General features: G+C 38.0%; 1 protein-coding gene across 2 annotated transcripts in view; it reads left to right on the forward strand.

Moving 5' to 3' along the window:
• Nucleotides 1-18379: 18379 nt before the first annotated feature.
• LOC135712628 (zinc finger C2HC domain-containing protein 1C) overlaps nt 18380-23906 on the forward strand; it is a 175256-nt gene continuing 169729 nt past the window's right edge. Inside the window, exon 1 of one of the 2 annotated variants that reach the window (XM_065235581.1) lies at nt 18380-18555. The gene's annotated coding sequence lies outside the window, so the exon portion shown is untranslated. The remainder of the gene's footprint in view (nt 18556-23906) is intronic. The other variant, XM_065235582.1, reaches the window with a different exon arrangement.

Raw genomic sequence — 23906 nt, forward strand, 5'->3', positions numbered from 1 at the left:
ATGTGTAATAAAATTTTGTTTTTTTTTTAGCCATCAGCGAGTATCGCTTTCGATGGTACTCGGTGAAAATTTCGAACGGGTCCTCTTTCACGATGTCAAACAGAGTAGGAGAAAATCCATGGGTTGAATCATCATAGATTGCAAATTGAGCGGTTTGTTTGCAGAAGCCATAGCAGGGAAAAACTGTCTGTTCAACATGCACCCGAGGGGTAAAATGGCCTTAGGTGATTTTTGTCATAGGTTTCTCATGCTTAGTTCGTGAATTTGACGAGCAGTATTACTACCGTACTTGTTCGCTAACTGGGCTACACGGTAACTCGCAACAATTCAAAATTGAGTCGAACATGCTCATTTCAGCGGGAAGCATGGCTAGTCAAAAGTGAGTAGGCGCACTTTTACTCACTTTTGAGTAAACGACGTTCTCGCGCAAAGTGAGTCAAAACCGCTCTGCGATATTTTCAGCCGAGAAGTTTGTTTTTTATTTGTTTTGATAAAAAATAGAAATTACCTGCTCCAGATTCATAAACTAAAGCCGGCGCCGGTGGTGTAGTGGTAAGCGAGGGGGGCGACACATCTAAACCTCAATTCTAGATGCTCAAAAAATCTCACACTAGCGAATAAATCTTCGAAAAATCTTCTTTCATTTCTCGCATCTACTTGCATCGCGCATCATCTTTTTGCAGGAAATCTTCAAAATCGTGATAAATCTTCTGTCTATCTACTCAGCGTAGGCGGTGGTAAGAGTGACTGCTTTTTTTTTCCTATGTTGGGGACATAATACCACCGCGACCATAACTTTGATCTATTGTGGTGTATCCTCTTTTGATTTTGCCGTAACGCAATGGCAAGATGCTATTTATATGAGCAACCACCACTACTGTTGTTGGCAATTATCCCAAACAGGTAATGCATTCCTTATGAAATGTATAACTTGATTGAGAGAAGCAGCCCAGATTTCCCAGGGTTCCATAAGCTCTTATCTAGATATATACGTCGTTTGTGAAATAGTGCAACGCAGTCACACAGCAAATGTTTAAAGCTCTCACTCTCTAGTTTACAAAAACGGCATCTGTCTTCATCAACTTTTCCGATAAGTTTAAGGTGATATTTACTAGGACAGTGTCCTGTAATCAAACCATTATATGTACTCAAATCGTGTTTCGATAAGGTCAGCAGTTTTTGTGTGTGCAAAGCGTTGGGCTCTATGAAACGTTTTCATTGCCGGGCATTTAAGGTATTATTCCAGTTGCACTGTACCTTTATTCTTTCCCAGTTATTGAACTCCATTTCAAGAGCACAAAAAGATAATCCTAAAAATGGTTCAGGTCCAATAAATTGCAGTGATGATCCCACTTTAGCCAATTGATCAGCTTTTTCGTTCCCTTCGATTCCGCAATGACCAGGAACCCAGTATAGGTTAACCTTATTACAGTAGGACAAATGCTGCATTAGCTTAGTGCATTCCCAAACCAGTTTTGAAGTGCAAGTTTTGGACTTTAGAGCATTCAACGCTGCTTGGCTATCTGAACAAATACATATGTTTGCATTTTCATAATTTCTTTTTAAGCTAATCGTGGCACATTCTAGGATGGCATATATTTCAGCTTGAAATACTGTTGGCCATTTTCCCATCGGCACCGATAGGCTGATCCCAGGACCACTTATTCCAGCCCCAACCATATTATCTTGTTTCGATCCATCCGTATAGAATACTATTGACCCAGGACGAAAAGATGGCTCTCCTGTATTCCAATCATAACGAGTCACTTCAGGAACTTTGAATTGGTGATTGAAGTTGTTACGCTTTAACATCCAGTCTTCATTCATTAAAATTAGTGAACTTATTTGAAACTCTTTTAAAATGCTCAGATGTCCAATAAGATCTCCATCAAAGAAATTCATGGACCGTTTGAGCCTCAGAGCACTTTTCATTGCATCCATTTGAAAAAATTGATGTAAAGGAAGATTATTGAGTAGAGCATCTAATGCCTTCGAAGGAGTACTACGCATTGCTCCAGTAATGGAAAGAGTAGCAAGTCTTTGTAACTTGTTCAATTTAACTTGTGCCGTTTGTTGTCTGGTTTTCGGCCACCAGATTAGTGATGCATAAGTGATTCTGGGTTTAACAATAGCCGAGTAGATCCAATGTATCATCTTCGGCTTTAGACCCCATTTTTTACCAAATGATCTTTTACAGACCCAAAAAGCATTTGTTGTTTTTTTCTATTTGTTGTTTCATATGTCTGTTCCAGCAGAGTTTACTATCTAGGATTACTCCCAAATACTTAACTTCTGACGACAGTGATAATTTAACATATCCTAGTTTAAGATCAGTGGTAGAGACTCTACGTCTTTTGGTAAAGGGTACAATTGATGTTTTCGTAGGATTTATGTTCAGTCCTTCTTGTGTGCACCATGATAGTGTGAATTTTAATGCTTTTTGCATTCTATCAAATACAATTTTATCAAATTTTCCGCGAACTGTGAAAAATAAATCCTTGATGCTTTAACTTTAAAAGAAGATCATCAACTACCAGAGACCACAGAAGTGAAGAAAGAACTCCTCCTTGAGAACAGCCTTTTACAGCTGTTACTTTTACTAGTGCATCTCCAAGATTAGCTGATATTTCTCTTTTGGATAGCATCTCCACAATCCATTTAATTATGTTTTCATTAAAGCCACGATTTCTCATGGCGTTATTCATTGACGAAAAAGACGCATTGTCAAATGCACCTTCAATATCCAGAAACGCTGCTAATAGAATTTCCTTTGCTGTCAAGGTTTTTTTCTATTTTAGTAACTAGCATATGAAGAACTGTTATGGTGGATTTGCCTGACTGATAGGCGAATTGGGCTCTACATAGTGGGTTACCATAAAGAACATCTGATTTGACATATTCATCTAGCGTGACTGCTTTCTAACACCCCAATGGATCTGGGTTCAATCCCAGCCGAGGTCGGTGGGATTTTTCTGAGGCATAAAAATCTCTGGTCACGTCTTCCTTCGGAAGGGAAGTAAAGCCGTTGGTCCCGGCCCATGTGTGTTGAATGGGTGCGATATCCTCCTACGCAGGTGTGGAAGCTGCCTTCCTGCACATTCGATTGCCGTCAATGGATGGCAATCGATGTCCGTCGGTGATTGGCACTAGATTGCGGAACAGAGACCGACGTTAAATAAATAAAGGAAAAGGAAAGATTCATAAGCTGGAGCTGAAGACGACTGAAAACCGTCTCCGCATGCAATCCCTACTTACCTTAATACGTTTCGGCCGGTGTTATACAATAATTTCGTCGTTTCTTAGAGCGTTTGCTCCGACACGGCTTGCAGTCCCGGATTTGACTGACTGAGTGGCTTTTACTCAGTTTTACATTTCTCATTTACTCAGATTTTGACAACCATTATAATGCATCAGACGAAATTGAGTACGATCGACTCATCCGATGAGCAACCTGAAGTAAGCGAGTAAAAGCGCAGCCCAGTTATCGAGTGGAATTGTCTTGACCTGTCAAGCGTCACAAAACACTGAGGGGAACTTCAATGGATTATTTGATCGACGATATAAAAATTTCACGTGCATTAAGTTTTAAACGGTACAAAAGTTTGTTATTGTTATTTTCAGAGAATTTAAACTCGCGAGTATGAAAAGGCTTAACACTTTCGCTAAAAATGCTTTCAAGTCATGAATTCAGTCCACCAATTATGGCAAAGAAATGTCGAACTAAATGTTACGTCTATTTTTATGTATAACTGCTAAAGCCCAGTTAGCCAACATGTACTGTAGCAAACTTTTCGAATGTTCAAAACGATGGCCATTCTGAAAACTAACAAAAATCTTAGAACAAGACATTTAGGTCAAATTTTTGAACTTTTTATTCATATGCTTTTTGTATATTGTATCACAGAAAATGATAAACATTGGTTTATTTGCATAAATTACGTGAAAAAACATATTAATATTATCTGTTTCTTTGGTAACAAAACACGCCAAAAACGACGCAGAAATCAGCGCCATACAAATTCCTATGGCGACGATTTCTGCGTCGTTTTCGGCGTGGTTTGTTACCAAAGAAACAGATAATAATTTCCAAAATTTAACCAAAAGCTCTTGTTCTACGATTTTTGCCAATTGGGTTCTTTAATTTTAAACAATGTATCGTTTTTCATACATCATCTAAGAGAGCTTCGTTTTCTGAGCACAGCGATATTTTTTTCGAACCTACACACTTTTATCTCGATTTTTAAATCAAGATTTAAAGCAAAATAATAACTTCACTGTTTGACACTAGACTAACAAACTAACAACTCGCTCCCATAGAAAGTGACACCGAGGGGCGCTAATAAGGTGATTTTTGCATTCATACTTATTTGAAATATCATACTTATACTTATAATCATACTTATTTGAAATAGTTCCAGTGTACCAAAATTGATGAAATTTTGGGTTTGGTTTCCATTCTTAATGCAGATTACAAATATGCATTTTCCTCAATACCCTTAAAGAACCCAATTCCCAGGATCCAAAATTATCAGGTTAGGCATGGACAATATAATTATCTGGATAGACCTATATAGTGGATAGAAATAAACCCTGTACACTTTACCTAAATTAAATTTGACCTTTTGGGAGTCCGCTTTGAGAAGCGTTGGAGAACAGTTGTATGTTTTTGCTCCGCTGAGTGTTTTTTTTTTTTTTTTTTTAGAGCTCGGGCTATCTTTGTGCTGGCGTGTAGTTTTTCAGTGCTAACATTTGAATAGTTTTGTGTGCCGGGCGCGATAATTTTATTTGAAATGGTTTGTGCTGATGTTTTCCCCCCTGTTGCGCTGATCTATTATTAGGTTTTTGCGATGACCATTGCTTTTGTGCACAAAGGGACTTGAAAAAGAAAAGTGATATTTAGTTGTTGTGCGGTTGCAATCACTGAAGGAGGAATTGTTTAAAAATAGCTAGAGAAAAATAAGCATCGGGAATGCGCTCCCGGATATATTGATTTGGTGAGCACGTTCCAGTTGAAGATTGTTCTTATACATTTCTCGATTGCATTTTCGAGGGGACCCCAACAAACAATCGTCTGTTGAAGAAACTCTACTGTACTTCTTGGCCATTTTATTCAACTGCATGCTTAATAGTACTTGTACTATTTTTAATAATAACTTCTGTTCAGGCTTTGTTCACACAAATCTGGAGAATTTATTCAACCACAACATTGAACAACTGGTGTTGCAGAAGGTATGTCGAGAAGCTTTTATTCGACTTATATGAGTTGTAACAGAGTTTATACGATAAAAATTTTGATTATTCAGCGTTTATTAGACATCACTGCTTCCTTAAAACAGTAATGCTCTGTATACGCTTGATTCTCATGTGAAGTAACGTTTAATTAGACATTATTATACATTTATTAAACGATTATTCAACTGTGGGAAAATTAACCCGAAAATAAGAAGACAGGGGGGACAAGGGCAAGGAAAGGGTGCGTGTGTTTCTTAAGTGTATTGTATTTCAATATTTCTGACGTGGCTCGTACCACACAGATATTAGAAAATTTATTAAATACTAATACATGCCGTTTTATGGAAATCTAACCATGTACCTTCCGATCAACCTGGTCTATACAAGGTGTGGAATTGATGGCCTGTACGTATTGGTGCAGTTCGTTTTTCACTCGGCTTTCAGTCGGCTTCGCACGATTTGCTTCTTTCGACGCTCAAACACGCTCGTAGTTACGTCATAACGTTTGTTTCAATCAGCGTTTGCATTGGAAATTGAATATGAATTATAGAATTTCTGTATGAAGCCAAAATTTATGAATGTTTTTCTACTGAATGTTGAGATAATGTATTGATTATTTTATTAGCATAGCACACTGTATACCATGAAAAAGCAGCCTGCTGGTGAGTTTTTGCCCGTTTCCAAGTAAGGAGTTCCTATAATAATACAAAACGCCTGCTGATATTTTCCGTAAACTTTACAAAAGCATACAAGCAAGCGCAATCATGATGCAAACATATCTAGAATTTGCTGTACTTCATATTTCACCAATTTTCTTTCGACTGCTATGACGTCGTGGTCATCCTCTCCCGCAATGTTTACCTTTTTCCCACTACCAACACATACGTGAGGGCTAGATCTCCACACATTGTATAGACCAGGTTGCCTTCCGATCGAGACGGTTTTATGACAGGTGGGCAGGAACTCACGGTCTTCCAGTGTTGGTGAATGCTTTGCCGTTAATGTTCACGAAAAGTTCACTTTTTGCCATACAGAAATTCAAAACAAAATTTTTTATCTGCGGATTTGGACAGTTTTTGACCTGTTTCATACGACCGGAAGGTGTATGCTGGTCACAAATGCCGTGCCAAACTGATTTCCTACGCAATTAATCAATCTTTGATGTGAATTTCGCTAATAAACACGAGGAGCATTTCTTATAGCAAACTTGCCATAACAAAATGGGCATGGATCATTTTAATAAACAAACTAAGACTTCTTCCGACTGTGTCACCTCTCTTACTCGCCTAGCCTTCCGATCAGCAGCCGCTTGCCTTGTCATCTGAGTTATCCTAGAATTCATCATATGGGCAACTCAATAATCTATAAAAGCTTGCATGAAAGTAAATACCTATCAGCACTCCCGATCGCAACTCTAGCTCCTTCAAGGCCCTGTGGGAATGATTAATTCATTCATCGTTGTTTTAAATGAGACCGATGTTGCCTTTCACATCCCCAAGTCGAAAGAAAGGATGCTCGGTTATATTTTAAATATTCAATGCATTCATTATCGTGAGTCATATGATCGATGATTACTATTTAAATTATTTATGTTCTACACAAATAAAAAAAAAGGGTTGAGCTTGGGATTGAACTCACGACCTTCTAATTGGAAAGCAAAAACGGTAACCACTACTCTACTGATTTCGCCTTGTTGTAAGACTGAATCAGTGTTATCGAATAATGAATCTAATACGTCGTTTATAAAGCATTAACAAATCATGTGATTACAACATGGAAGCAAGGTTGCAAAGACTCATTTCAGCTAAAATAATGTTTTTCGGAATAATAAAACCAAAAGATGGTATGATGGCATGTTTTACTTGTAACTTACAAGAAGAGGTTACAAAGTATGCGTTGGAAACATAAAACCTGTAAATTTTGCTTTCTATGAGTCACAATCAGCGATTTGCTGATCGCTGAGTGAGTGAGTGAGTGAGTGAGTGAGTTTGTGAAAAATCGCTGATTGTGACTCTCATGAAGTGAAATAAACAGGTTTAATATGTCAAACACATTCTTTGCAACCTCTTCTTGTATCCTACCAATTTAAAATTTGATCATGGCATCTAATTAATTCATAATTTAGAAAAACATTGTTTTAGCTGAAATGAGTCTTTGCAACCTTGCATGGAAGCATAGTGGTATAAGAGCTATTATGCTGACTGTATTCACCTTTATTCAGCAATATTGTAAAGTAATGCAATGAAATCTAATAAAGGAGCTGGAGAACATTTATTAGACGTCTAATAAAGCATGTTATTAAATCAATTGAAAACAGTCGAATTAAAGTGTCAATGTATGTACAAATTACACTTATTCAGTTTGTTATTAGATCGAACTTCTGGCGTTGAATTGGGAAGACATTTAACACTTTTACAGCTTTTAATAAGTAAATTAATCAGATCAGAGCAAACAGTGGAACAATAACCTTTTTCAGCACATAATTCGACAACTCTTTTTATTCAGCATTGTACACTGTTATACAGCATTTATTCAATATATATATATGCTTATTTGTGACTTTGAATTGTTTGTTGGGTGGTATAAGAGCTATTTTGCTGAGTGTATTCACCTTTATACAGCAATATTGTAAAGCAATGCAATGAAATCTAATAATGGAGCTATAAAACATTTATAAGACGTTTAATAAAGCATTTTATTCAATCATTTGAAAACAGTCGAATAAAATCGACAATGTATGTGCAAATTACACTTATTCAGTTTGTTATTAGATCAAACTTCTGGTTCTGAATAAGGAAGACATTCAACGTTTCTAAAGCTTTTAATAAGAAAATTAATCATATCAGAGCAAACGGCGGAATAAAAGCGCATCTATCGATCTCAATGAGCTTTTTTCAGCACATAATTCGACATCCTGTTTTATTCAGCATTTTACACTGTTATACAGCATTTATTCAATGTGTATGCTTAATTGTGACTTTGAATTGTTTGTAGGGACGTGTCTACTTTTGTGGACGGTGCGTTTGATGGTCGGTTTGGTGTAGCTCGCCCGCGCGTGCTGCTCCGCTATCAGGTAGGGGAAAATTTCCCCTATCTGATGGTGGTGTTGACATGCGTGGGCGGGATGCCGGTTGCGCCGGATTGGGGATCGGATGCATTGTTTGCAGGAGCGGATGCGTCCCTTCGGGCGAGTCATAGAGATTTATTTTCAACGTTCCCATTTGTCAGAGGGATGAACTCGATCGCATGAAGCATGTTCCTTGAGTTTTTAAGGTTAGGTGTCTACGAATAATCCATTATGATTTTTTTTTTTTCAAGTTGAAACATGATTCGTTAAGAAAATAAATGACGCGATCGAACATGCTAGCTTGGCACTTTACTAGTTTTTGTTGTGTTGTTAGGTGTGTCCTTAACATGATCATGAGGGCCGTGGTTGAAGACTGACGGTGGTCACGGCGAGTCGTGGTGGGTTTGGTAGTTTTGACGACGAAATATGAAAGAGAAAACAGTCGTTTTAAAACGCAATAGAGTTCAGTCGAGATAGCTTAAAAATATGAAAGTTTTATGGATTCTGTTCTCGTCTTACGTAAGGACCAAATCGAAACGATGAACGTCGCGTAAAAGTGGAATTTAATGAAGGCATAAGTGCTTTTTCGAAGCTTTTCTGTCTCTAGGTTTAAAAGATCATCGGCAGTAGAGGCTTATCCTTGTGTAAAGGACACCACCGCGGAGTTTGAGTTTGAATAAATCTCAGGTCATATTATGTTATTATTAAATATTCAATGATAAATATTTAAAACAGGATCAAAACACAACTGGAAGGAGCAACGTAACATCAATTGATTTTATCTAATGTATGTTTAACGTTTATATGACAGTGCAATTGACCATTTTACTTTTCCTTTCCATGAGAGAAAATTACATTATTTGTTGATATATTTATATGTATACTTGAGTATTTTTTTTAATCAGGTTCGGAATATGAGTAATGAGGGAGCTTATTGTGTTCGCGGGTCTTCCGTTTAGGCTGGATTTACTGATTTAAATCTTTAAATTTATTTCCAGCTCTTCGATGATGGAATATTTTTATAATAGTTAACTTTTTTCAACCTTCGTTCAGGAAAATAAAAAAAAAACATTGTAATGCATGATTAAAATTGCATGAAAACTGTTAACTGTCCAAGAAACCTCGATTTTTCTGACTATTGATTCATTATTTATTAAAGTTTACCAATATTTTTAAAAGCATTCCCAATTGCGTGAAGCTATTCCATGGTTCATAATAAAGTATTTGTTTCAGTTACAATAATATATCAAAAGTTGAAATCAGGCCAATGTTTTAAGGTTAACTTCTTCAAGCTTATTTGTATTTGGTAAAACTTGTTTATTTTACAATCTTTATATGTATTTTATATATTGCATGACTAGTATTTTTATTTCACATATTTAAAATCTCATTATGTCATTATAACTACAATTTTCATTTACAGAAAATAGTAGTCCTGCAGATCCTGAAGGACCAGAAGGTGTATCAAATAGCATATCATTGTTATTTACATTTTATTTTATTGTAGTACAATATGATCTATGGTTTTCAGAAGTTGGATTACCCAGAGAATAAATTGAATATCATCATACATTATGCCAATGTTTTTATATTGTTTTACCTTTGCAGAGTTTTGCTATTTCAAGTATTATTCATTGATACTTGTTTTTATAACTCTTGTATGCTCATATAACCTCAAATTTTGGATTCATTAAATAGGTAAAGTTGAGTTCAATCATACCATGCAATTAAAATATTCATATATAGCATGAGTTTAAAGAAATTGAGTGACTAAAATCGAGGTTGTTTGTATTTTGTTATACTTTATTAATTATATGTATCGACGAGATGGATCCGGAATTTTGGCGTCTGTGTTTTTAGGAGATACATGCGCTGGGTCAAAGAAAGTCTACGAGGAGGCCAGTTGCTGTTGGTGCAACTCCACTTGGTTATTTGAGTAACATCATTCCTTTTTATTTATTTATACATTAACCCCATCCATATTGTTAGGACGTCAATTCAGCTTATCGTTTACCAAAACGAACCCTGCTGCAAACCCTACCCTCTTATCCAACATCCCAGTGATTCCTCGTGGAAGTGCAGAGGATTTCTCGGCTTTCATCAAAGCGAGTGTCACGTCAACACATTCCTACCCCTTCTTCTTCTTATTCGCATTTCAAGCGTATTGCTTAGCGCTTATTAGCTTATTGCGTGCTCTCAACTTAGTGTTCTAAATGCACTTCCAGAGTTATTAATTGAGAGCTTTCGATGCCAATACCAATGCATGAATTTATATATTGTGTGGCAAGCACAATGATACTCTACGCCCAGGGAAGTCGAGAAAATTTCCAACCCGAAAGATTCCCTCGACCGGACCGGGAATCGAACCCGCCGCCTCCGGCTTGGTAATACCGTGCCTTTACTGACTAGGCTATGAGGCCCCACATTCCTACCCATTCCTTTCTATTGCCTAGTTTGAGATCACCAGTTTTTACACATTGAGGATGATTGCTAGTCCCAAGCATCGTCTATTGGTTCTCTGTGTAATTACTGCTGATCTGGCACTAACAGAGTAGCAACCGTGGGCGGTCAATCATGCTCATGCTCATGCTCCTAAATTAAACTTTACCTTTTGATCATTCGACATTTTGTCCATTCGACATGTTTTTTTTTTCCATTTCGACCTTTTGTCCATTTCAATTTTCAGTCCCTGTAAATTCAATTCGACCTTTTGTCCATTCGAACTTCATTCAACTTTTTGCCTTTCAACCTTTTGTCATATATTCGTCAGCTGAAGGCTCCTTACCTTAAATTTGCCTGTTTCATATTTGTATCAATATATTAAAATATTACGAAAAAGATCACTGTAACAGATGATGTTTATTCAAACAGTTTTTAATTCTTATTTGTTGATGAATGTGCAACTACTTGATCAACTTTGATCAACAAAAATATTAACTCTGAGTACGGCTGGCTTGCCCCTTGCTCCTTACCACGTCTGCACGGCAGCTGGACGAACTTTGTCATCAGCTCCTTTGAAGACTTGGATCATTTTACCTCGGACCCTTTCACTGGGCCTACCACCATAGAGGTAACTCTAAGATCAGAAGATCCCGAAGAAACGTGCTCAACATTTTGGCTCAGCTCTGGTACTATCTTCGGTCCCAAGCTAATCGATGCACCCCTCGAAACATGGGAAAATGCACGCACCCCTTATTTAATCTGTCAAATTTTCATAGCGAATCAAAACAAACATAGTGTAGTACTAGAATTTCGGCTAGAATGGGGTACGTTAATCGATTTGATTGGGACCAATAGGCTAGTCAAGTAGTGAGCCAATTTAAAATCGTTAGTTTCCACCGGTTGCTACCACCGTCTGCAACCAGAACAAGTTCGCCGACCTGCAATGGTTTGGTCTGTGGTCTTTAGTTTTAGATGATCTTCTAAGAAGCCTGGAAGCAAAAGGTTTCGAAGTTGTGGGCTTTGCGGATGCCATAGTCATTATAGTAAGAGGAAAGTTTGACGTTATCATTTCTGAGAGAATGCAAGAGGCCCTAAAGTTTACCCAGTTTTGGTGCATTAAAGAGGGCCCACAGAGAACAGACATGGAGGCTCGAACAAAATGTCTCTAAAAACTTGTGTAAAGATTCCTATTTGACTTAAGCGCCATTAACGGTGACTTCCCCACTTAAAAACCCTCTTTGACAACATGACGGCGCTGGCGTTGCACAAATTACACTAGACACTAAGTGCTAGTAGCGCCAAGTGGCAATTTTCAACAGAAAATTTATCGATACTAGCGCCAAGTTGGTCGAAAGTGGAAAATTTATAGATAAAATCAGGAGATGCTAACACCACGTAACGGCGACGTTTCCTCTTATTTTACACAAGTTTCTGACCAAATTTGAACGTCTGTTCTCTGTGGAGGGCCTAAGTATTAATCCAACAAAAGTCGTAATCATCCCCTTTACAAGAAAGAGGAAGATTAACCTAAAAGAATTCAATATTGGACGAGACCAGATCCACAGATTCACGAAAGCAGTGAACAGGTCAAATACCTAGGAGTTATTTTTGACGCCAAGTTGAATTTTAATGCTCAACTTGACTCTGTGATTAACAAAGCAACCAGTGCCCTGTGGGCATGCTACAAAATTATTGGAAGAAAGTGGGGTTTGAAACCAAAAATGACACTGTGGATTTACACAACAATAATCCGTCCGAAAGTAGCGTATGCTTCGTTAGTGTGGTGACCAAAATCAAAATAGGCGACTACACAGATGAAACTATCAAAACTTCAACGTCTAGCATCCATTGCAAAAGCATTAGAAGCAATCCTCAATCTGCTGCCCTTGTATGAACATGTGCAACTAGAAGCGGAAAGAAGTGCTCTAAAGCTCAAAAGATCTAAAATAAAGTCATGCCAGGTGATGTTGTTGGTCATCTAAGCATCTTACAATACTTCCAAAGAGGACCAGTGATGCGTATGAATGGAGACTGGATGAAACCAGAGGACAACTATGAAATTCCCTTCAACGTATGTGAAACGGCACGTTCGGATTGGGAAACTGGTGGCCCTAACGTTCGTCAAGGCACAGATGGCTCAAAAATTGGAATACGAACAGGTGCAGGAATCGTTGGCCCCGGGACAAATATTTTAGATGCGATGGGACATTTTCCAACAGTGTTTCAAGCGGAAATTGTAGCCATACTTGAGGGTGTACATGTTTGTCTGAGGAGGAAATACAGATGTGCAAATATTTGTATTTGTTTCTAATAGTCAAGCCGCGCTGAAAGCACTGAGTGCTTACAAATATACATCAAAGATCGTCTAGGAATGTATTCTCTTGCTTCGGCAACTGTGCCAACGGAAACTCAGTAAACTTATATTAGGTATTAGGACACTGTGGCATTGAAGGGAATGAAAGAGCAGACGACCTAGCAAACTTAGGTTCCAATTCACAGTTTTTTGGTCCAGAATTATACTGTGGATTATCATACTGTACTGTAAAAATGAAACTCAAATGCTGGGAAGAGCAAAGGATGATGTCCAATTGGACTAATGTCACAAACTGCAACCAGTCGAAAAGATTTATAATTCCTAATATAACATGCACCAAAAAGCTCTTAGAGCTCAATAAAAGAGCTCTTAGTATATACACTGGCCAAGTAAGGGGCTATTCATAAACTACGTAGACAGTTTAAGGGGGGTGGCAATCATCCACGGCCCATACAAATTTAAATTTTTTGTATGGACAATTGTCTACACAGGGGGAGGAGGTCAAGAATCCAAAAAAACTATCTACGTAGTTAATGAACAGTCCCTAACTGGGCACTGTCCTAGTAGTCCTAGGGACACTTAGGCCGACATTACATACATTTCCCCTACATAATGTTCATGTAAGTTCCATAACCATTTCGGTTAAAGTTTAGCTGGGATCATAAACAATCTTTAACCATTTTCGGTAATGTCAAGTTATGATTCACATTTATGCGGGTTCTGGTCTTAGAGTTACCTCTATGGTAATATACTATTCAGCCGAATATATGACAAAAGGTGGAATTTACAAAAGATCGAATAAAACTTAGAGGGACAAAATATCCAATTGAAGTTAGAGGAAAAAAAGGTCGAATGGACAAAAGGTTGAATGGAAAAAGGTTCGAATGGACAAAAGATCGATTGGCTAAATGTTGAATTGAACTTAGAGAAACAAAGAGACAACTGGACAAAAGGTCGAATAAAACTTAGAGTGACAAAAGGTCGAACACGGAGAACAAATTATAGCAGACGCAATTATTTTCCCGGTCAAAATAACTATATTGTTCAATTCTTTTAGAGATAACCCGAAACTATAGTTGATTTGACTATATATAGAGGGCAACAACTATACTCCATAGTTGGCTCCTCGGTTGGCTCAACTATATTTTTCAGTAGATGAACAAACGTCAAACTTCAAAATACAACTATGCTTTAGTTGATTCAAGAAAACTATTGTTAGGGAAGCAAAATTTTACAATGTTTATTAAACGAACTGCTCTTCATTATCGACATATTAAGGAAGTTTGTTTTGCTTCTTTATCGATCTCAAAAACACAACTGCAAAATCATAGAAAAAAGTGAACAAGAACATTCAACTTAGATTTGAACCGTGTTCATCTGCGTGAGAGCCAGCTATCTTATCGCCTGCTTTACGCATCACAAGTTTAAAGTATGTGGATTTATGATGATCATTTGAAACCAAATTGTATAAATAAATTATATTTGACGGTTGTTATAATTGATCAAAGTTATAGTTGAAATGAGTATAAGATGAACAGTTGAATCTATTAGGTAGATATGATTGAGTTGACGGTCAAATTAATGTTGGAATAACTAAAGGTTTCTTTAAAACAACAATATTTTTCCATGTGAAAGAATCTATTAGGATTTTTATCTTAACTTAACGAATTTGTTCTCCGTGAATGGACAAAAGGTTCAATTTAACATAGATTGACAAAACGTCGAATGGACAAAAAGTTGAATGGACAAAAAGTTGAATGGACAAAAGGTCGAATGGACAGAAGGACAAATAGACAAAAGGTCGAATGGACAAACGGTCGAATGGAAAAAAGGTCGAATAGAAAAATCTAGAATGGACAAAATTTTGAATGGATAAAAGGTCGGGGACAAAATGTCGAATGGACAAAAGGTCGAATGCAAAAAAGGTCGCATGCAGAGAAGGTTGAGTGCACAAAAGCTCGAATGAACAAAGGGTGGAATTGGTGGGTTGAATGGACAAAAGTTCGAATGGACAAAAGTTCGAATGGACAAAAGGTCGAATGAACAAAAGGTCGAATGAACAAAAGTTCAAATGGACAAAAGGTCGAATTTAACTTAGATAGAAAAAATGTGTAATGGACAAAAGGTCGGTGGATAAAACGTACAATTGAACCTAGAGCGACAACATGTCGAACGGACAAAAGGTATAATGTTCAAAAGGTACACTAATAAAAATTCAATTATTATTTTTATGTGACCCACACATGAATTTTTGCAATGTGATAAACAAATGATATATATGTGTCAGACACATAGTTCTTATGTGTAGATATAAAATTTATGTGTAACTACGCATACTATTCATTTGACTCACAAATTTTATGTGCACTTTTGAGTGGATTCTGTTTATATGTGGACACATGAAAATCATGTGGAATTTAACATGGAAATTCACCAATAAAATGTGTCGAATTTTATGAGTGTAGAATGGACAAACGGTTGAAGGTACCAGAGGTCGAATTGAACTTTTAGGGACAAAAGGTCAAATGGTCAAAATGAACTTACAGGGACAAAAAGAAGAATGGACAAAAGGTCGAATTTAACATAGAAGGACAAAAGTGGACATAAGTCACATCAAAATTGACAAAATTTTGTTTAGAAAATTTTCGCTCAGTGTTTAAAAGAGCTTTAAAAAATACTGTGCAAATACTCCCAAATAACTGCTCATGATTTAAAGTAGGAACATATTCTACAGAAACTCAGTTATTTATCTTTTAAAATGGTATGACACGCACAGTCACTATTTGTTATCTTAATTTTCCAAAAAAACTGCTCATTATTTAAAGCATGAAAAATTTTTTAGGTTTAGTCACCCATTTTATCTTCCAATGATTTGACCAGTTTATCCATTTCGATCTTATGTCTATTTAGACCTTTTGTTCACGATCTTAATCCTTCGACGTTTTGTCCTACAACCATTCAAGCTGTGAAGCAATTGCCGAGTTAAATTTTATATCCGCTTACGATACACCGGTTATTACTACGGCATGCTCTTCTTCCATGTCCAAAATGATAGATTTGAACAGTCCAACGCCAAACGATGAATCGAGCCGACTCGACTTTCTCCGATTTGCATGAGACTTTGTTCAATTGTTTTGCAACATTTTTGCAAAAAAATATTCCTTTTTTGAAATTTGGAATCACAATCCCAAGTAAATCGATTAACGTACCCTATTCTAGTCGAAATTCTAGTACTACACTATGTTTGATTTGATTCGCTATGAAAGTTTGACAGATAAAATGAGGGGTTCGTGGATTTTCCTATGTTTCGAGGGGTGCATCGATTAGCTTGGGACCGAAGATAGTACCAGAGCTGAGCCAAAAAGTTGAGCACTTTTCTTCGGTACCTTCTGGTCTTAGAGCTACCTCTATGCTATTAGCAACTCCGGGTGTAGTTCCTGTTTTTTGAAATTGGGGTGATTTCGTACGAGAGAATAGAGAATGAAATTTATGATGAAAAGATTTTAATAAGCCTGACTTGGTTGAATATTTTTACTTTTCTTGCGTATGATTATATAATTTCAAAAATTAAATTTCCACCTAAATCTCAATACTCTCAAAAAATTTCCTCGTGAAGCCCTCGTGTTTATTTACATTGCTCGATTGGAACCGCGTTTGACTGTTCGATTGGAACTTTTGGTTTCAGTCTTCGCGCGTCTCGATTAGCAACTCTGTGCCCGGAACAAAGAATCAATACGATGAATCTATTTGCAAAAATCTATGTGTGTGACACATGAAAACAAACCAAATTGAAATCCTTCAAGCCAAGGAAATGATCTCATTTTCTCGCCAAACGACTCCCACTGACACCGAAAACGTACACAACGACGCAACGTGCAAACCTGTTGCACCACACGTCACGTAGGAACCTAAATACACAGCGTGGGACTCCAAAGCGACGGTTCCAATAAGGGAGCCAAAACGGATGCGAAGAGAAAAAAAAAAGCTGTCCCCTTGCCAAAATGGCTTTTAGCTTTTACTCATGACTAGACACCGCAACAGTCATGTGGCCTATCCCAAGAGATTGAAATAGAAGCTTGCCTCACATATGGGGGAAGACAAGCGTGCGCCGACCGTAAAACGTAATGTGAGGTCATGGTCGCCCTCATTCACGGCCGATGAGAGTAAGTCAACATTGAGTCGAATTCGACTCAAAAGTGCAAACAGTGAGGCTACTCTGAGAGTGAGTAAAATTTTGCTCGGTTTGCCAGGAAAAACTTCCGTGAATATGAGGAATATCGAGATGATATTTCACTGAGTCTATCAGTATACTCTTGTCCTGTGTTCCATTTGGTGAATTATCCCTTAAAATTGACACTTTGAAAATAAGTTAAATCGGTGGAAAATCCCTCTGGAACAAAGCTTAAGAAACCCAACTTTTTTTCAATTTTGAGTTGAGTTCGACTCATTTACTGAGTTACTCTCATCAGCCGTGTTTGGATTCTGGTGAGATTGAGGTGTAAGATGTGACCAATTAAAAGCACTGAAGTTGAATTACATCATGCGATACATACATAGTTGTTTTTCCACTTGGCGTTTACAAGGGCACAAACGTCATCATCTACAAGCCGCGGCGATTTGGAAATTCAACTCTATGATTGTTTCTCTGCAGGTCAGCTCCGTGAATCAAGACCGATTGTTGTTTGCCTTGCCCAAATACATCAAAATTATAAATTATAGGTACATCGCTATGACAAAAAATGCACCCAAACACGGAAAACCCCACATTCCAGTTTCAACTTATTTCCTCATTCAAATCGACCTACCACGACAAACTGCTGCACCTACCTGTTAAATAATCATCTAGAAAAAGCTCCAAGCGGCAAGCCCATCATCATTAGTCAGTGGTGCTACAACGGTTGTGCTTGTGATTCACGTTCACGTTCAGCGTTATTCCATCACAGAGAGCGCCAAGACAGCACGCAGAAAGCGCGCTGACAAAGTTGTGCTTCGTTTAAATATCTCTGTCACTTAGGCGATATAAGCCATCATCCTCATCATCGCACTATCAACGTCGCCACGCACAAATTGTAATACTGATCGCACGCAACATGCCATGCAACACATTTGAAGTAACACGAACGGGAAACGTAAACAAAAACAAAGTGGGCCGTTGGAGCCGGTTGATCGCGAGGTGCTGTTTTCGCCTACTGCGATGATGATGATGATGACGATGATGACCGGTTCCAGCGATGCCGCAATTCCATCATCAGCCTCTTTGCTCAGCTGGGTTGTTTGTCTCGTCGTCTGTCTGATTCGATCGCGATCAGTCGCTTGCAAGCAGCGGTCGCGGCAAGACATATTATTGTTTGGTTAACTCGCTTCGATCCATTGTTCTTCCATTCCATCTATTCAACGCCGTTGTTCTGTCGTACAAATTGTGAGTGTGTTGTTGCCATTGTTTTAAACCCAAGAGCAAAATATCGATAGGATAGTGAGAAACGTGATTTTCAATCGAAAGGTACCGAGTGCCAAAGTTCCAACTGTCAAATTTCGGGGGTACACAACTCCGATCAAGTGTTACAGACGGCAGCGGAGCTGCAGTGATTCAATGTACCGTGAATTTTAATTAAATTGTGCGGCGGAAAAGACGCGGAATTATCGAAAACTGGGGCCACAGAATGCAACCAAGACGAAACGGCTTTTTTTTTCATACAACCGTTCGTACGAAAAACGCTTGGTTTCGGCTTCCCCAATGAGGCCCCTGAATTATCGAATTCAAACGAATATAACAGCAGTGAACAAGCGGGTGACGAACGGCAACGACGACGACGAACCGGGGGGCCGGCTGGAGCCCAGTAAGCGAGGGTGTGACATTCCGTTACGCCTTTTGGTCCGCCGGAATCCGTCGTATGGCCTCGAGTTTTGCAAAAAACAACACCACGACAGGGAGTTGCGGCGGTACTTACAACGGAGAGGAGTTTTTCACTTAATTAATTAGTCACTCGGATGGATAAAATGCGCGGTGCTTATTGATATGTGCCGGGTGAAAAGTGGCAATATTAACGAAAATGGAAATCAATTTTCGATGAATATTGTCATAATCCTCCACGAGCAGCCACAATTCGGACCGCGATGGTGGTGGTGGTGGTGGTGGTGATGATGAGGCTGATGATGGTAGGTTATGAATGTGTTGTTTTTTTCTTCTGAACGATCGGAAACTTTGCGAATATCGGTCGAGCTTTTAATAATAGCATTATCTGGTCGTTGGGTTGTGCATTTACATCCATTTGCAGAAAAAGGGATTAAATGGGGCGAAACCACTTTCGACAGTTTGTTGTTCGGTTCAGAATGGGCCACTTCGTCAAGCAGTTTTAGCTATAGTCGCTATATTCATAGTCTGGCGGATAGAATTTCGATCTATCAAAGAGCGTAACCAATTCAATATATTGTAGCCCAACAATTGAAAAGGTCTTATCAACATTCATAAACAAAACGTTGATTATTCTTTCCTCGACAATCGAACGCAAATTACCGGCATCACCGGATAGGGGAATCTTTCCCCAACGCAAAGATAGTGTTAGTTTGCGTAGGCAAGCCTTGAATCACGAGAAAACGGTTTCCGAAGTTTTGTTCGCAATAGCTGATGTGCTCTTTTCTGTTGTTGGTCGTGATTTGCTCGATTGGTTCCGCTATTTGACAGTTCAATTGGTTCCCGAGATTCTATCCGCCAGACTATGAATATAGCGACTATAGTTTTAGCGTGACTTTCTACCAGAGATTATTCACAAAACTGGACCAACAACTTACTATTTTATTATGAAACGCAACACTTTTGGCTACTGTGACGAAACCTATTGTGTAGTTCCAGAGAAATGTCCTCATTGGGGATGTGGGAATATTATAAGTTGAGTTTTGGAAGCGGTCGGAGGAATCTTCAATTTTTGTAAATAAGATAGAGAGCTACTTAGGCCTAATCGCCCATTTTGGGTCTATCGACCAGAAAACATCAAATAAATCCATGAATTCAGAGTTAACAAGTCTATTATGCGTTAGTTCGAAAGCTACCGAACGAAGTCAATGAGAACGCGTAATATGAATGTTTGCACCCGTTATTCTCAAAAACAAGAGAAGCGCTCCGACCGAATCAATTTTTATCTTCATCCGATAGGCCGAAGTGAATTCATTGGCGTTTCAATGCGTTAGGTCGAGTCTGGCGTCAAGAAGCTGTGTTAGACTTTTGACAATATCTCAACGATTGGTTTCTCTTTATCAAATCTTACGGTACGTACGGAAAGGTAAATAAATTTGAAAGCCATCAGCAAGAATACAACATTCTGTTTGGTGCTAAACTGTGCTAGATTAAGACAGACTAAGTTCAGGTTGTGCTTAATAGGCTGGAAATGGGGTAGTTAACCATATCTAAACTTTTCTGAAGTCTGCTGCAAATAACCCAAAGACTTTTTTTCTTTTAGCGGAATGGCCTGTGTCATCAGCGAACAAAGATTTGTGGCAACCCTGAGGCTAATCAGGGATGTCCGAAGTGGAAATGTTATACAATTAAGGCCCAAGAATGGTACCCTGCCTGAGGAACTCCAGCTCTAACAGGTAGTCGATCAGGGTGTCGAGTACCTGGAAAATCAGGGAATATCAGGGAATTCCTTTTTGGACATGGAAAATCAGGGATTGTCAGGGAATTTCATTCAAAGTCAGGGAAATATTTCTTTATGACAGAAACATATTAATAAGTATGGCTGACTTTGCTAGTCGCAAACAACTTAATTACTCGTTGTAGTTTGAGGATGGTTTTCAATTTTAAATTTTAAATTGAGTTGCGAAAGTGTGGTTGTTCAACTCTTGACGTTGCAGTTTTGTAAGTGGAGCAAATTATATTGAAATGAAAAGGTTATTCGATGATTTTGAGCCCAATTTAAATTCAGCGTCTGCTCGATCCAGCTGTGTCCAACAAAAATAAATGCCTTGAACGCATTGGAGCGCGTTTGAGTAAATGCAAGAATGATTAAGAATTAAGCTGGGCTTAGATAAGGCAAGTCATTGATCAACTCAGTTGAATTCAATTGGCTTGAAAAGTTGAGCCTGGTTCAGCTTTTTTTTTTCAATTCAAGTCAGTTAAATGGCATAGTTTACACGCTCAAGTCAGTTGAATTCAACTGAGTTGATCAATTGACTCGCCTTGTCTAAACCCAGCTTTAAGAGAAGATAATGATTTTTTTCTGAATACTTCTAGTTCTTGTTCTTTATTGTTTTCTTAACAGCTTGATTAGCTCAGAGAACTTCATTTAGTTAGTTTTATAGTAGAATTTAGGATAATGGCGAAGACTACAAATCAAGAAGACTGGCAACTGTTCCCTTCTCCCATACTAATGTCACTGATAACAGCGCCTCTGTCAATCAAAGGTGGAACTTTGAAGCACAAGTGTTAGTGAGACGGCTCATAAACAGTGACTGTGTGTGTGACCTAATGTAACCGAAACGAATAATCATAACACGGTACTCGTTTTTGTTTTGCTCTGCAAAATTTCAAGGCAATTTGTGGTTTTCCAACTCCAAACCGAAAAACTAGTCATGGTGGATCAAGTAGAGGATTGAAATTCGGATCGATACCTCGTGAAAGTAACTTTTAATTGTGAACGAGGAACCGAAATATTGTTTATTTTTCCTGTTGGAAGCAATCAACTGTCAGGAATTCTCAGCTTCCATCACCATTGAGGTAACTACCGTCATTCTGAACCTGCTGAAAATGCAAGGATTCAAAAAGAAGAGAGATCCTATACCCACATCACGATCCAACGGAAGGCGTAGCAGGATCTAATGTTGGAGAAAATGAAAATGAAAGGTTGAAGGACTGCAATCCCAAACGGTTTGTATTGATAAAGAATATATTTCCATTTTATATGTTATCAGAACTTGAATCCACCGGATGGTGATCCTCTGTATGCTTTAACAATTCTTGAAATCGACCAACCCCTTCCAGAGAATGATAACAACAGTGTCGGATTGGCCAGTGACATTCAAATGGTTAGTGAGTACTGTTCCAAGTTGCCGAGCGTCACAACTTAACTTCCCCCCCTGTTACCAGGTGCCAAAGCCATGCTTAACGGGCATGCATTTTACTAATGCACCATACGAATACCCATAAATGCATCACTAAAGGGCTTAGGAAAAGTGGAAGATAATTCTGAGATAGCAAATTAATGATCGAGGAAGGTCTCACCATCATCGGCTTTAATTTTCAAAACAAATTTACTTACGCATCTGTTCAGTTTCAGCTGTAATTTTACTCGTTGTCAGCATAAAGCAAAGAAAGGGACGTTTCACTTTTTACGGCAATCATAACAAAACCAAATTTACAGCTATTTATTTCTACCTATGTGTGTCAATGCACTCGTGAATTAACACACACCATCATACACAGGTTCCACTTTTGCTCAGAAGAGCCGTTGCCGTTACTGTCTCCTGATTTTTGGAAGAGTTGCCAGTCTTCTTGATTTGTAGTCTTCGATAATGGTCTTGCTTGGGAGTTTTTTTATTGCTTGGAGTAGCCCTTTTATGAATGAATAATGATTCAAAGATACGTAGACAAGCATAGCTTTGACAGCATAGAGTGACTGTAGTAAGTATTCTAGGTCTTCATTGTAAATTAGCTGCACAGTAAGTTTTAGTATGGTAATGTTGCTGCTATTGCAATTTAGGTTGAATTAACTTACAGAATTTCACAGCGACATTCATGCTTCTGTTACTCTTATTTAGATTGGAACCAATGTTTACTCCCCAGCATTATTCCTGAAAGTAGTCTAACTGAAAATTTCAGAAGAGACGTGAGTGTCGCTAGTATCCAATCTACGAAGTATATCATAACAACGCTAACGCTATTAACTTACAGAATTTTGGAGATGAAAGCGTTGTTTCTACTTTTCTTACCGGAGGAATCCGCCCGCGAATTAGCTTTTGGTAATTCGCATATTATCCGGAATAATTTTCTAACGAAGCTGGGTCTCAAAATGTGCTCAAGGCAAAACAAATATAATGGGATTAAAAACAAGTGTTTCATATGTGAATGAGCTGGAATTTGAAATCACCGGAAAAATCCCATGAATTTAGTTGACAAATCTGGAAAAATATACCTCGTCCTCTCTTCGAAAACAATAAGATTTCAATACCCTTGAACTGGTCTAGATTTTCAGGATAACTACAGTAACTTTGAAGAACAATTAAGTGCATTTTAGGTTTTTTTCCAAAGCAATTTTACCAAGGTATTTCAGAGAATATTTTCTAGGTAGCTTTTGGAAAACCTCTAGATCTCCCAAGAGTAAAGAGGATTCCAGGAATATTGAAAAATACCAAGGAACGCGAATTTTGTGGGTACAATTCCAAAATAACTATGCGAAGATCTATAAGGATAGTCCGAGTATATTCCAAGCGCATTTCGAAAGGAATTTCTAGAGAATGTTAATGAGAATTCCATGCAATGTTCAGAAGGATTTAGAGGAGCATTCCAAGATAATTCAGAGCAAAATTTGAAGACATTTCTCAGCGGGAAGGCAGGGAAGGGGGATTACAAGTTTTGCTCACAAAAGCTAATAGGTCCTCTTCAATTGTTGGTCTGAGGTGAAATTAAATTAAAGAAAATTGAAGCTCCAGTGAATTTTTAGAAAGAGTTTAAAATTCGAAGAAAGGATGAATTTTAAGAATTTTTTGGAGTGTCCTACAGAGAATTTCTGTACTATTATATAAACAATTTCAAAGGATTTCCAGAGAGAATTCCAGATAAAGAATTCTGGAGATATCTCTGTGAAAGGAAATTAATCTAAAGGAAAGGCTTGAGAGCAATCAAATAAAAGCCTGTAAAGT

The sequence above is a fragment of the Ochlerotatus camptorhynchus genome, unplaced genomic scaffold (genome assembly GCF_037179485.1).
Source record: "Ochlerotatus camptorhynchus isolate MF236.1 unplaced genomic scaffold, CSIRO-AGI_Acam_v1.1 ptg000498l, whole genome shotgun sequence".
In the NCBI taxonomy this organism is placed as follows: Eukaryota; Metazoa; Arthropoda; class Insecta; order Diptera; family Culicidae; genus Ochlerotatus; species Ochlerotatus camptorhynchus.